The sequence below is a fragment of the Cervus canadensis genome, chromosome 11 (genome assembly GCF_019320065.1).
Source record: "Cervus canadensis isolate Bull #8, Minnesota chromosome 11, ASM1932006v1, whole genome shotgun sequence".
Classification (NCBI taxonomy): Eukaryota; Metazoa; Chordata; class Mammalia; order Artiodactyla; family Cervidae; genus Cervus; species Cervus canadensis.
This window is the reverse complement of record NC_057396.1, coordinates 44,918,262-44,932,667: the sequence shown is the minus strand read 5'-3', so window position 1 is coordinate 44,932,667 and position 14,406 is coordinate 44,918,262. Positions and strand designations below refer to the sequence as shown.

General features: G+C 37.7%; 1 pseudogene; it reads right to left on the bottom strand.

Annotated features, from left to right (window-relative positions):
- Positions 1-9,780: 9,780 nt before the first annotated feature.
- Positions 9,781-10,740, bottom strand: LOC122449292 (annotated as a pseudogene).
- Between the last annotated feature and the right edge of the window lie 3,666 nt (positions 10,741-14,406).

The following is a 14,406-nucleotide window of genomic DNA, read 5'->3' as shown; positions in this document are numbered from 1 at the left end:
TCTCTTAAGTCTCCTGCATTGGCTGATGGGTTCTTTATCACTAGTGCCACCTAAGGATTATATCCACATAGAGTCAACTCTAATATCAATATGTTCTGTGATGAGCATCCCCCTGAGGTAAATGCAGGTTAAGATGATTTAGAAGAATATGTGGATTTTAAAACTTTTAATTATAAAATATATAATATATGGAATGTTAAGCAAATTATAATTGATTTTGAATCTGATTTGAAAGATTCAGAACATTCTTCCTCTTATGTTACAGAACTGATTAATCATTTAGAGACTTTTTTCCTACAAAAAATTGCAAACAATAGTTATAGGGGTTGTTGAGAGATTAGAAACTTATCCATCAAAGCAAAAATAAGAGAAAACAACAAAAGTAAACTGCATAAAAAGTGCCTACTGGCATCTGACCTTCACACTAAAACTTTTATGCTCAAATGAGAAAATATATCTTCCCCCACTGGATTCCAGGATTTCTTCTGTGATCAAGAAAGACATCTCTGTATTAAGAAAGGTGAGCCACTTCTCAAAACCCACTTGCTCATCAATTGCCCAGCCTCCAAGCTCACCAAAATATTGGTTTAAGAATTTAAAGTCTATGGGACAAATTACCTTCCACTGTAAACTAATAAATCAGCATCTTCTGTCCTGGAAACTCTTTTTTGATATTCTGGGAAATGAAATCCCCTCAGTCTCCTCCAGTTCCATGTAAATAAACTTGATTATAGAAGATATTTCCCCAAATTGCTTAATAATTTTCTAAGAAATGCAAGATTCATAATCAAGACATCAAATAAGTAAATTCTAGAAACAAATTCAATCTTCCTGACTGTTCATATTACACTTAAGTTCTAGCCACTTACTGTATGAACTGAAACTTCTTATGGCCCTCCTTTAATTTAACCTCTCAAATTCCTGTCTATCTCCTCACCTTCCTGTCTAAAATTGCACTGGTTATGACTTTCAATGCTCAGATTTTCCAATATTATTCCTTCTTTTTGTTGATTCTTTCCCAATTTCTATTCTATAATCAAAATTTAAAAATATGGTTTTTATCTCACTGCTTAGTCAATTCAGACAATTTTTTGGATTTTATAAATGTTCTCTTCCATTAACATGAAGTAGAAAACATGAAGTTTCATTGAGAACTAGAAGATACCTGATCTAGAGGTCATCTTTTATCATATCACTGACTTTTTTCTGAGGTTTTAAAGAGACAGACAACCTCTTGGTGAAAGTGAAAGAGGAGAGTGAAAAATATTGGCTTAAAGTTCAACATTCAGAAAACTAAGATCATGACATCTGGTCCCATCACTTCATGGGAAATAGATGGGGAGACAGTGGAAACAGTGTCAGACTTTATTTTTTGGGGCTCCAAAATCACTGCAGATGGTGACTGCAGCCATGAAATTAAAAGACGCTTACTCCTTGGAAGGAAAGTGATGACCAACCTACATAGCATATTAAAAAGCAGAGACATTACTTTGCCAACAAAGGCTCATTTAGTCAAGGCTATGGTTTTTCCAGTGGTCATGTATGGATGTGAGAGTTGGACTATATAGTAAGCTGAGCACTGAAAAATTGATGCTTTTGAACTATGGTGTTGGAGAAGACTCTTGAGAGACCCTTGGACTGCAAGGAGATACAACCAATCCATCCTGAAGGAGATCAGTCCTCGGTGTTCATTGGAAGGCCTGATGCTGAAGCTGAAACTACAGTACTTTGGCCACGTCATGTGAAGAGTTGACTCATTGGAAAAAGCGCTGATGCTGGGAGGGATTGCGGGCAGGAGGAGAAGGAGACAACAGAGGATGAGATGGTTGGATGGCATCACCAACTCGATGGACATGGGTTTGAGTAAACTCCGGGAGTTGGTGATGGACAGGGAGGCCTGGCGTGCTGTGATTCATGGGGTCACAAAGAGTCGGACACGATTGAGCAACAGAACTGAACTGATGTAGAATCTGTTTCTCTGGTTCTGCAATCACATTAACTTAAGTTATATTCTGGTTTCAAAGCTTACTCACTTTAATTTAGATGAAATGACTCTTTTTTCTCTGTACCAAAGTTGCTTCCTCTGTAAAGTGAAGATACTAATAGTTTGATGGGATGTGCTGATGTGAAGGAGATATTATGTGTTAAATACTTGGTATAGAGCCTTTTCTGTGATGATGATAGTGATGAAATGAGAACAATAATGATGACAACATCAACAATGATGATGATAACAATAACACCAACAGTGACTGAAGTATAATGAGAGGAGGAAGACAAGGGAAGACTATTAAGTATTCTCCTCTAGAGGAAACACCATGAATGACCATCTTACAAGTGGCCTAGATGCTCTGAGAAGTAGAAAATGAACTGTATCAATTTAATCTCCTTTTCCTCCACTAAAATTTCAGTATAGCAAGAAATATGAATTGCTCCTTAGTATTTTTTCTATGCAGAAATTCCTCTGATCATCATAATGAAACTACATATATACATTTCATTTTAATTAGTACCAATATTGGGGGGTGGTAAGAAGAGTCCAAAATAGAATGAGAAATCTCACCAAGAGTATGAGTGAGATTTTGGGGACTTCAGTGAACTGGAGCCTGAGTGAACTGGAATCTTTGGTGAACTGGAATATGAGCAGTCACATTAGCATTCTGTTACCACAACATAAATATTCATTACTCGCCATATTCACTAGTATCTGGTCCATCTATTACTTCACAGCCCCCATGTTTTAGCGCCTGTTTGATTTGACAATCCAATACCTCTTTGTCCTGATACTGAAATTTCAAATTCATTCACATAGTTTTTGATATCTTCCACATCCCTGGAGAAGGAGGTCAGTGGAGTTAGGTAATAAATTAAAAAATCTGTAAGTCTTAAAGGTTTAAAACATAATTAATAGAGTGAGTGAAGTCACTCAGTCATGTCTGACTCTTTGAGACTCCATGGACTGTAGCCTACCACGCTCCCCAATCCATGGGATTTTCCAGGCAAAAGTACTGGAGTGGGTTGCCATTTCCTTCTCCAGAGGATCTTCCCGACCCAGGGATCGAACCTGGGTCCCCCGCATTATAGGCAGATGCTTTACCGTCTGAGCCACCAGGGAAGTTTTTAATTAAAAACTTTTTTTTTTAATTTAGAGTTTTTAATTAATAGTTAATATCATGTTATAAATAACTGATACATGGGATTAGAAGGGACCTAGAATTTTATCTGCTGTAATCCCACTCTTATTCTGGATTCCTCTTCTGTTATGTCTGGTAATATTCCTTTATGCTGTGTAAACAGTCATGTCCACTGTCAGACAGGGGACTACTTGCCATGAAAGTCTAGGGTATATTAGGCAAGTTCTATCTGAAAAACCTATGTCTGGCTTGAATCCTCTGTCTATAGGTACAGACAATAAAGATTTGGAGAAAGTATGCCCTCTAATAATCTGAGAACCTCTTCCTTCTCAAACCATTCCCCTGGCCCTTCTTTTCACACTTTGGGTGTCTGCCCTGCTCTCTTTGATCTCTCAGACCCCCTCTGTATTTTCCTATTACCTCCCAGTTTTATTGTTCCCAGTCATTACCTACTTGGTAGAATAGTTGCTCTTGTCATGAGTGACTGCTCTAATTCTCAAGGAAAGAAGGATGAGTTTATAAGTTCCTCCAGCCCTTAGAGATGTGAGTCCCCATGAGAAATTCAAGACTGCACCTGTAACCCTGTCTGTGCCACCCTTGTAGTTTATGGCTCTTCTCCAAATCCTCTGTTTTCCATTCCCTAAATCAGTCCTGAATATTCATTGGAAGGACTGATGCTGAAGCTGAAGCTCCAATATGTTGGCCACCTGATGTGAAGAACTGACTCATTGGAAAAGACCTTATGCTAGGAAAGATTGAAGGCAGGAGGATAAGGGGATGGCAGAGGATGAGATGATTTGATGCCATCACCAGCTCGATGGACATGAGTTTGAGTAAACTCCAGGAGTTGGTGATGGACAGGGAAGCCTGGGGTTCACAGTCCATGGGGATGCAAAAAGTTGGACATGACTGAGCAACTAACACACACATAGCCTTCTTGCCTTTGCATTCCCAAACTGCATTATCAGTTCAGTTCACTTGCTCAGTCATGTCCAACTTTTTGTGATCCCTGGGACTGTAGCCTGCCAGGCATCTCTGGCCATGGAATTCTACAGGCAAGAATACTGAAGTAGATTGCCATTCCCTTCTCCAGAGGAACTTCCCAACCCAGGAATAGAACCCTGGTATCCTGCATTGCAGGCAGATTCTTACCATTTGAGCTACAGGCAAAGAACCATGAAGGCTATAGAGAATCTCAAATATTGATCACCTTGATATCTGGAACAAATGTAGTAGGGCAACATGTGAAGAGATAGTAGCTTGTATCCAGAATATGGCTGGGTAATAAAGATGTTGGGCTTCCCAGGTGGCTCAGTGGTAAAGAATCCGCCGGCCAATACAGGAGATGCAGGTTTGATTTCTGGGTTGGGGAGATCCCCTGGAGTAGGAAATGACAACCCACTTGTATTCTTGCCTGGAAAATTCCATGGACACAGGAGCCTGGAGGGCTACAGCACATAGAGTCACAAAGAGTCGGATAAAATGAGTCACTGACAGGCGTGCATGAATGCGATAAAGAATGTTAGCTATGGAGCAGCCAATGAGAAGGACTTTATTAAGGACTTAAACTGTTGAGGGACATAGAGTCTACAACTTAAACGCTGGGAATGACTCTAGTTCAGTTCTGTTACCAAATACTAGATAAAAATGAAACACTTATGTGAGTCAACTCCCTCAAAACTGCTACAATATGGAATATGTGAGAAATGTCTGTTAACTTCCACTCAATTTTGCTGTACTCTTAAAATTACAATAAAAAATAAAGTGTATTTGAAAGATCATAAACAGTAAAGTCAATGTGATCACTCAAATCTTGATTCTCTGGAGTGGTACTTTCTTCACTGTGTCATTGAGTTCTTCCTGCTGAATAGATTATATACACTGGATCAGACTATGAAGAGCTTTCACTCAATGAATAAGGTTCACTATGTCTGTCAACAATATTGACTTGTAAATGTCTATTGGTGATTATACCATGCAGCAGGGTTGGCATGTGGACTACTCAGGATGAATAAAACTGTGTCCATCAAAAATACTGACTTTTAAATGCTTAGTACAGGAACTCTTTTAAAAAATGTGTTCTACTGTTAATCTTTGCAATTCTGGTCTTGAGACTGGTAATATTGATCTAATTATAAGTCTTAACACTATTACTGATTCACTCAACTAAGATATTGTAGATTGCATATATGTCATGGCTTAGTAATCTTCCAGTATTTAAGATACTCATTGATAACTGGCTCTTTCAGGAATTGGAAATAGAAGTAATTATGTCAATAGAAGCAATAACTCAAATAATGAAAAATTACTTATTAAGAAATTCACCATCTACTAATAGTCTATGAAAATAATAGGCTATTTCTATCATACCACTAGAAACCCTTTGGAACTCCAAATTAACACATCTCTTTTTGAAATTACCAGAAAAAGATTTGAATTTACTTGATTTCATTGGCACCAGTTGCCTTATACTTTTCCTTATACTTACTTTTTAAATATGAACTTAAATCACTTTGACATCATCTAAGTTTGATATGATCAAAGATCCCAAATTCAGAGGATTATTAGTCAGTACAATCATATTCCTTTATCATGATGTCTATATATTTCTAATGTATAAAATAGAGTGAAATAAAAAAGTAATTTCAACCTCTCATTGCTGAATTCTTTGGCAACCTAGGTATAAGCTCAATTATGAATGATTCATTCTGATGATGAGAAGGTAATGGGCAAATGTTCACATTAGTGGGTACATAGAGAGCACTACCTAGACCACAAAGCCAGAGAGTAGATACAACTATGAAAGGAAGGCTGGTTGCTCTGGTTACAGGAAGAAGGGCATCCTTAAGCTCTTTTTCAGATCTGCTATGTTCTGTGTCCTGACCACCGTGAGCTGCCTCAACAGGCCACTTTGCCCTCTGACTTCTGGTTTGATTTGATCAACAACAGAAATGGCACAAAACAGGAATACAGAAAAAACATACAGCTGGAGGGTTTACTCCCTTGATTTCCCACCAATGCTCACTGTGGCTTCTTCATGGTGGCTGCATCTCTCTATAGAAAGGGAAAACTCAGGCTGAGTGTCCTTCTCTATATCCTTCCTGTCCCTTCCATATTTTGGTAAATTTGTTTTTTTTTTCCTTGACACTTTAGGACTAGTGTTGGCAGCAAATTCCCTTCTGTAATACTATATAATATATACATCATCTATCTATTTATAAGACATACAAATAAATATTTCTTTTTGGTTTTCATAAATCCTGCACACATATTTTCAATTACCCCCTGATACCTTTATCAAAGTCCTTATGTAGTTTGAGAATGACTTTTCTTCCCCTAACAGAACCTTAATTAATACAAAGGAGAAATTTCTACCTTATATATATGTGTACACCTTCTGTCAACTTCTATCTCTGTCTCTGGTTTATCATCACGACTATCTATAAGCTTATTATATATTCAAGTTTTAATATGTGCAATTATCATTTTTTAAAAGGAAGCTTAATGTTCATTTTTTGGTTAATCAGACCAAAAAGTTGTTTTTTCTTCCAAAATGGGGCGATTCAACTCAAAAGCATCAGTTTCCCAAGTGTAAGAGAGAAAGCATCAGGTAAATCTTTGTATGTTTAGTTTTTATACATATAACAAAGAGAAAAAACTGTGACTAATGAAGAGTAAGGAGAGGACATAGTGCAAGTAAGCCTAGATATGAAGGAGAAAAGAAGTCTCTTTTAGAAAGGGAAGTCAAACAAATTCCTTAATAGGCAACACACGTATGACAGGTTTGCCCTGGAGCTCAGCCTGCACACAGTTAGGATGAAGAAATAATGCTACCATCATGTGTAAATCTTAATAGCACTTTAAAAAAAAAATTCTTTTTGGTATTCTCCAATGTTCAGTGACCCACTTTGGTTAAAAATCTGTCTTCTTATCTGATTTAATTTCAAGATATATTTTGGCAGAATTTTTTTCTGTTTTCAATTTATTTGGAACTGCAGAGTTTATTATCTATTTTAATTATGTTTCCTGAGTTTAGTTTACTTTTTAAAAGAATTTTTGAAAACTGTGGTTCTGTATAGTTTTATTTTTAAAGTTACTTTCTGTATTTTTCTGCTTTCCAATTATCTAGCCATTGTTGTTCAGTCATTCAGTTGTGTTTGACTCTTTTTGGCCCCATGGCAGGCTTCCCTGGCCTTCACGATCTCTTGGAATATGCTCAAACTCATGTCCACTGAGTTGGTGATGCCATCCAAACATGTCATCCTTTGTCATCCCCTTCTCCTCCTATCTTCAATTTTTCCCAGCATCAGGGTCTTTTCTAATGAGTCAGTTCTTTGCATCAGGTGGCCAAAGTATTGGAGCTTCAGCTTCAGCATGAGTTCTTTCAAAGAATATTCCAGTCATATCCTTGCATAAAATATTGCTTTATGATTTTTGGCTTCCCATAATTTAGCAAAGGGGGGTGTTAGGGTGATTTAAAATAGTGTTTGTACAAAAATTATTAGTTAGGATTCTCTTTAAATTATCTAATTGTCTTAGATCCATTTCTATTCTTTCATTACAATGTGTACTTTAAGCTTAGCTGTTGAAAATATCTTTCTTCTTATTTTCTAGGGAGTTGTGAGAGACAGCAAGGGTGGTGGGCAGTTAACAATTCATGGTGATCTGGAGGGAATCTCTCTTGCTTTATTTTTGTTCAAAGTTCTGAACATGTTATATTAGATTTAATAGGAGTGTACATTGACCAAATGATTTTTACGTTTTTTCTTTCCCATTACACTAGTAGAGAGCCCCTTTTGTGTGAAGTCTGGATTTGGCTTGTGAGTTTTCTCCACTGATGAAAAGTAAGTCTATGCATTTACTGTCTAACTTTTTTCTCTGATAATCATTTGAGTAGATGTAAAGGAGACGAATGCAATATTTTCATTGAGTCCATCTCTAAAATCAAACATTTATTTGACTATTATGTGACTTAAAATATGGAGAATGAAGTCTAATTTGCCTCAATGGGAATAAAATGTACCTGCCGGGGTCCAGCCTCAACAGGATCCAGGGGGTACCCTCAGGATGAACGGCGTCGGCGAGAGAGAGAGAAGACACATGAGACCAGCCTTGATAGGGCCAAGTCTGTGTTTTACTTTTTGACAACCCATTTTATACCCTTTCACAGAACGTTTTCAAGGTACAAGATGCTTACTCATGATTACACAGGATTAGCATTACATCATTTTGATTTTTAGGAAAAGCAGGATTTTTTTGCTTTCTAATTCTATAGTAATTTTTAGCACATGATCTTCTGGCCTTGAGGCTATTAACATTTCATGCAGGTCAGGTGATTGTAAACCTATTTTCCATTTTTATGGTCACCTTAACTGAAAGGTAACAGGGTCATAGGGAAATAGTACAGAGTAGAATTATATTCTTGTTAATACAAAAATTAATCTTTCTGCAAAAGTTGTCAGTTGCATTTATCTAAGAAGTTTACCCCATACAGACTCTGCGGCTTCAGTGAGGCAGCTTCTGCCTAGCACTCCTGGCTGACAATTAACAACCATCTCATTGTTACCACACTAGGGCTAAGTTCTTATTTCTCTAGATCTTTAACCATATTAACAATGGTTTCTATAACACAACCTTAGCACATTAAAAGCAAAAGCACAGCAAGAAAAACACAGCAAGCAAATCACAACCCAATAACCACCTATAGAATAATTTTTCTTACGTTTTCTAATAGGACTCCTTTACCCCTTAAAAGGGCTCTATGTCTATTAGGGCTTTTATATAATCAGGTTCTTTATGCTATTTTATGATTAGGATATTATAAGCAATCATGCATATTAGTACCAAGGGCATAAATGCATTTGGCTAACAAACTACCAGCAAAGGAGTTTAAATTAAAACACTCCTTTCACCCTGAATAATCTCATAAAATACCACCACCTGGAAAACTTATTGATTAAAGTTCTAAATAGATTCTTATTTGGGAAGAGATCGGGGAAGTCCTTCCTGCCTGTGTCAGAGAAATTAGGGAGTAGTCCATTGAGGCAGGCATCAGAAAGACAGATATCATCTTTAAGGTGAGAGCTGGGGGCAGCTTTTCAAAATCCCTGAAAACCTGATCTGCCTTGCCTGTCTGGCTTTCTCCTCGTGACCTTGTCATGGGTGGGATATCGTGAGCTGGCCTTTTCGAAAACCCCTGAAAACCTGATCTGCCTTGCCCGTCAGGTTTTCTCACTTACGGCCTTTTTAGGGATAGGGTCTCGTGTGTTGGCTTCCGGCATGTACCTAGCCATCAACACCAACTCTACTATATATTATCTCTTTTTCCTTTGAATAGTTAACTTCTCTGTCTTAGTTTTAACATGGAAACTTGATTTTATCCTAAAATCTAAATGGAAAATATCACCATAAAATAGCTGAATGAAATAAATTCCCTCTTACTAAATCTCCTGACACAAAGATTTTGAGATGATTTAAAATAAGGAAGTAATGATATAAACAAGTACAATTATTTTTCTTGAGGTGACATGTAGAATATATTGACTGTCATGGAACTATACGTACAAAATGTGTCTAAGAATTTCTGACAGGTTATCTTCAGGATGAAGAAAATGAATGTAAAGGTTGAAAGGGGATCATGTATCTTCTAGGTGTGAGCAAGCCCAATCCTTTTGGATAATAATATCCTTAGCAAGCCTTGGCGAATCTGCTTTGTCTTGACGCTATAAATAATTGGGTTGAGAACTGGTGGAACTAACAGGTAAATATCTGCCATGGTAATATGAATAATGGGAGAGGAATGCTTTGCAAAACGATGCACTAAGGACAGTCCTATCATTGGCACATATAGAATGAGCACAGCACAAATATGGGAGACACATGTGTTGAGGGCTTTGAGTTTCCCTCCCGGGGATGCAATGTGCAACACAGAGTGGAGGATGAAAGCATAAGATAAAAAGATTCCTAGAGAATCTACACCCTAATAAAATGCAACAACAAACAAACCATACAAAACATTGAATGAGATGTCAGAACAGGCCAATCGGATGACATCTTGATGTAAGCAGAAGGAGTGGGAGAGAACATGGGAGTGGCAGAAAGAAAATGTGGGTATACGAACAAGAACAACAGGGAGGACAGTGGAGCATCTGATTATGATGAAGACCCCTATGTAGACGATGCGCTGTGGGGTAAGTTTGCTGGAATACCTCAAAGGATCGCAGATGGCAACATAGCGGTCAAAAGCCATGGCTAGGAGCACAGCTGATTCCATTAGAGAAAAAGTGTGAATAAAATACATCTGGGCTACACAAGTATTCATCTCAATCTCCTTAGCATCAAACCAGAAGGTTCTCAGTACTGTGGGCAGGGTGGAGATGGACATGCCCATGTCCGTGAAGGACAGCATGGCCAGGAAGTAGTACATGGGCTCATGGAGACTCTTGTCAGTTTGGATGATGTGAAGAACTGTACAGTTGCCCACTATTCCAGTCAGATAGAACACACAAAAGGGGATGGAAATAAAGTGTTGAACATCTTCATAGCCAGGAATCCCAGAGAGGTAGAATGAAGCCAACTGTCCAATACTCGAATTAGAGCTTGTCATGAGGCTGTCCCATGGAGCCATTTTTCTACCATAAAAATGTGAAATAAAAGGAATAATAACACACAACCTTAAAGCATTCATTTTCTCTGACAAGGATACTTGGTGGAAACATTTTAGAATGTATGACAGAAAAAACTAAAACAATGAATGCATGGATTTAGTTTTAACCAATGGATAAAGTCCACAAGAATAATTAAGTAACATTATAAGGTATGAACTGTGCAGCAAGTGTGCATAGTTGAAAGAGGCACACAGACAGGCCCTCAAACTTGTTTAAATGGGAATCAGATCCAAAAGCATCTAAGGGTAAATAGGGTTGACTTAATTTACAGTCTAGAGTATTTGGAATTTGGTTTCTCTTTCATATTCTTCACCAAGGTTTCTTTATGTACTTACCCCAAAATGATTACTCAGATGGTAAAGAATCTGCCTGCAGTGCGGTAGACCCTGGTTCAATCCCTGGGTCAGTAGGTCAGGAAAATTCCTTGGAGAATGGAACGGCAACCCACTCCAGTATTCTTGCCTAGGGAATTCCATGGACAGAGGTACAGTCCATGGGGTTGCAAAGACTAACAGTAATACCCTGCAATGAAGCAAAAGTTTTATTGAAGTGAATCTCAATCATTTGTTCCACTGATAATAATTGATATGAGAGTTATGTCAGTTTGTTGATCGATCCCTTTTATTGTCACTGAAACTCACAAGTTTTCTGATGTTGCCATCTGTGGACATGGCTTTTGGCCATCTCTGACAGCTACAAGAAAAATATCAACAATCACAGTCTCATCATCCCTAGTTATCAGAATGAAATTAACTCACCCACAGACTGTGATTCAGTGGTCCACTATAATTGCAATAACATAGTGCCATTCTCTTGATATTTTTTTCTTTGCTCCTCTGCTCATTGTTTTAATGTATTTCATTGAAAAAGATAACAAGCCTTGTCCCACAATATTGTATAGACAATTAAATCATTTATAAAAATGCTTACCACAGTCCCCCTTCATTTTGAATTTTTACATTTTGATAATCATATTTGTACCATAAAGTATCTCAGTGATGTCAACAGAAAGAAATGTTATAGATAAGTAAATGGAGGCTTAGAGACTCAAATGGTTTGCCCAATACCCCATAAGTACAATAATAGCTTTAATGAACATCAGTTTTAGGGTTCTGCTCTAGTGGATGGTGATTTCCCAGAACAGTGGCTAACTCATCTACATGGTTGCTGCAGTTATGTGACTGGCTTGGTCAGTGCTTGAAGATTCAGTCATATGCCTGACATCATGTGCTAGTCCTAATGCCACAATGATATTAAAATAAACAAAAAAAGCAGTTCCCTCAGACATTTAAATAAATTAGTACTTAACTAGTCTATATGTTTACTGCCAGGCTGTCTGTCACAACAGCCATATAGCATCTTAGGCCTATTACCAAATCCCCTGAAATTTAATCATCTGGGCTTTTTTCTGCATGATTCAATGACTCTTTCATGAGTAGTTCAGTTCAGTTCAGTCACTCAGTTGTGTCCGACTCTTTGTGACCCCATGGACTGCAGCATGTCAGGCTTCCCTGTCCATCACCAACTTCCAGAGCCTACTCAAATTCGTACCCATTGAGTTGGTGATGCCATCCAACCATCTTATCCTCTGTCATCCTCTTCTCCTCCTGCCTTCAATCTTTCCCAGCATCCGGGTCTTTTCCAAAGAGTCAGTTCTTCACATCAGGTGGCCAAAGTATTGGAGTTTCAGCTTCAACATCAGTCCTTCCAATGAATACTCAGGACTGATCTCCTTTAGGATGGACTGGTTGGATCTCCTTGCAGTCCAAGGGACTCTGAAGAGTCTTCTCCAACACTACAGTTCAAAAGCATCAGTTCTGTGGTGCTCAGCTTCCTTTATAGTCCAACTCTCACATCCATACATGACTACTGGAAAAAGCACAACTTCGACTAGATGGACCTTTGTTGGTGAAGTAATATCTCTGCTTTTTAATATGCTGTCTAGTTTGGTCATTGCTTTTCTTCCAAGGAACAAGCATCTTTTAATTTCATGAGTAGAGATCTCTCTTATTAACACAAATCTTTCCATAGCTTAAGAAAAACAGGCACTATTATTCAATTCCATAAGTTTTATTCATTAATCATATTCAGGTCCTAATATCTAAGAGAACTTTCAAAATCTTAAAATGATTTGTGTATTCATTATCTTATTTAAACCACTAAATATTTATGAGATCAACATGCATTGTCCTTTGTTATTCAAATCCACTAACATGTCCTCTTGTTTTGATGCCCAAAATATTTTAACTTTTTCACTTCTGCTGTTTACCACTGTCATGATTTCTCTTCTAAACTATTTTATTAGCCACTTACCTCATCTAATACTTTCCACATTTGTGTCATTCTCCTCAAACCAATTCTCCTTAGAGCAGTGAATTCTTAAAGACAAAAACAAGTCAGTTCATTTCTGTGTTTAAAATATGTTAAATGACCTACTGATCTCTGAATGAAAGGGAAGCCATTTCAGTACTTATAAGATCCTTCTTCCCTGTGTATGGAAAAAGAGAGGTGGATTATACATGTGATTTTCCCCTTTCCTGTCCATCTTTATGCTCTCATTCTCAAATCCCCTAGATTGCCTCTTACACATTTTACTACTTTTGACCTCATTGCCACTCCTGTTCACTAAACTGCAGGCCTTCTTTCCTTCTTTCAACTTGTATAATCAAGTTTCTTTCCTCACAACTCTATTCAAATACTCTTTTCCAAAGTACTTAAAATAACAAAACACATTTCGTCTCATATTATTGCATCACATGATATATTTTTCCCCTGCAAAATTCACTATTTTTTCACTTCATTCAAATTATCTATCTCCAACTTCCCAAAGCCAATCTTTTACCTTTGACCCACAGTTTCTTCCCTTCTTTCCATTGAGAAATTGAGAGTGATTTTCCCTCCCAGATCTGCCCTCCTCCCCTATAATGGACTTACTCCTGTCTGTAGGCCACTTGTGTTTCTCTGTCACTTGATTAACTTTCACCACTTTGCTTTCTTGCTCATAGTTAAAGTGCTCAAATTGGAAATAGTGTTTTCTAAGGAGTGTAGAATGTTTCCAGCTTATACATCTGTGATAAAAGAAGCTCTTCATTTTTCCTGGTTTTATGGGTCTCTAGAAGCCTGAGGGAATCACAGACACCAGCGGTACAATAAGGAATAGGGACCTGTGAGCCTAAGGGAGCGATGTTGTTCAGGATGAGACAGCAGGAATTCCACAGGAACAGAGAAAGCTCAAGGGAGACACAAGTGGACAAATGCAAGGAAACTCTGACTCTACCTCTGATGGCTGCTGAGTTTAGATACACAATGGGAGGTTGGAGGGTTCCAGCTGAAAAACTCCTTGGTGGAAAAAAAGAACTATGAATACTAAAACTACACAATACAATAAAAGGACTACAGAACTAAAATAGATATTAGTACTGGACAGGTGCTAGAGATTACCCAGGTCCTAGGGAATACCTAGACCATATGGGATCTTCCCTAGATGTAAGGGTGATTTACAAATAGATAAATTCTTAGAGGGGCTAACATAGGTGAAAATAACCTCAAATTCTGATTTTATTAAAGAAATATGAGATTATCAGTGGCAATAACCATCTACCAGA